The following is a 1,220-nucleotide window of genomic DNA, read 5'->3' as shown; positions in this document are numbered from 1 at the left end:
TTATTTTGAAATAGGGTCATTACAGATGTAATTCATTATTATGGATGGGCCCCTAACCCAATATGACTGGTGTCCTTATAAGATGTCCAGAGATGTGACAGAGACACACAAGGACAACACCATGTGATGACAAAAGCAGAGATTACAGTTATGTAGCTGCAAGCCAAGAAATGCTAAAGATTGCTAGCGAACCACCAGAAAAAAGGTGAGCAGGGATTTCTCCCCTACAGGTTTCAAAGGGAACACACCTTGATCTCTGAATTCCAGCCTCCAGACACCTGTGAGATCATTGATTTCTATTGTTTTAAGCCACACCAGTTGTGGAACTTTGTTATGGCAGCCCTAGGAAACTAACACAGGGCCAACCCTAATATAAATGTGTTTGTTTCTCAAACTGTAAGAAAATGCAACAGCAGATGTCTGATTCAAGAAGGCTTATAAAAGCCAGAAATGTTTAGTGATATTCAGAGAACATGGTTATATAATACCCATTACTAGTCTTACCACTTATCGAAAAATAGGATGTTTCTTGCTCTAATATGGATTTCATAACTCATTTATAAAATCAATAAATTCAGTTAGAAATTGTCTAGGTAGGGAGGCTACAATGAATAAGACATTGTCACCACCCCAAGAACCTGAATAGCAATGGAAATGGCCACTGTGCTTCAACATTAATATAATTGCTATTAATTTTTGACAGATATGCTTTATTATGTTATAGAAGTTTATTCATTCCTAGTTTATTTATAAGCCTTGCTTTCTGAGGCAGATGCGGATCAAATGCTTTCTTGGCATTTCTAGAGACATTTTGTCATCCTCTTTCTAAACTGAAGGAGTATAGTTATTAAATTATAATATTAAATATCCTACCATAAATCTTAGATTAAAGCTCATCTGATAGTGGTGTTTTAATTTGTAACATGCTGCTGTATCCACTGTATTAATTTTAAGACATGTCAACATTTATATTCATCAGTGTAACTGACCTGTTGAGGGTTCTGTTTCATTCTTATTTGCTTTTTGTTTTTTGGGTTGGTTTGTTCGTGTGTGTGTGTGTGTGTGTGTGTGTGTGTGTGTGTGTTAAATTTAGTTGGATATTTTGTTATCAGTTTTATCCAGCTTCATCAAAACTACATAAGAAGTGTAATTAGTACAAGAATTATCACTTCATTGTAGATTTGAGAGATCTCACGTGTGAAATGTCTTCACTTGGTTTT

The 1,220-nt window shown here is 35.2% G+C and overlaps 1 protein-coding gene across 1 annotated transcript in view; it reads right to left on the bottom strand.

Annotated features, from left to right (window-relative positions):
- TMTC2 (transmembrane and tetratricopeptide repeat containing 2) overlaps positions 1-1,220 on the bottom strand; it is a 456,219-nt gene that overhangs the window by 217,484 nt on the left and 237,515 nt on the right. The window lies entirely within an intron of this gene.

The sequence above is a fragment of the Propithecus coquereli genome, unplaced genomic scaffold (genome assembly GCF_000956105.1).
Source record: "Propithecus coquereli isolate 6110/MARCELLA unplaced genomic scaffold, Pcoq_1.0 Scaffold264, whole genome shotgun sequence".
In the NCBI taxonomy this organism is placed as follows: domain Eukaryota; kingdom Metazoa; phylum Chordata; class Mammalia; order Primates; family Indriidae; genus Propithecus; species Propithecus coquereli.
This window is presented reverse-complemented; position numbering and strand designations above follow the sequence as displayed.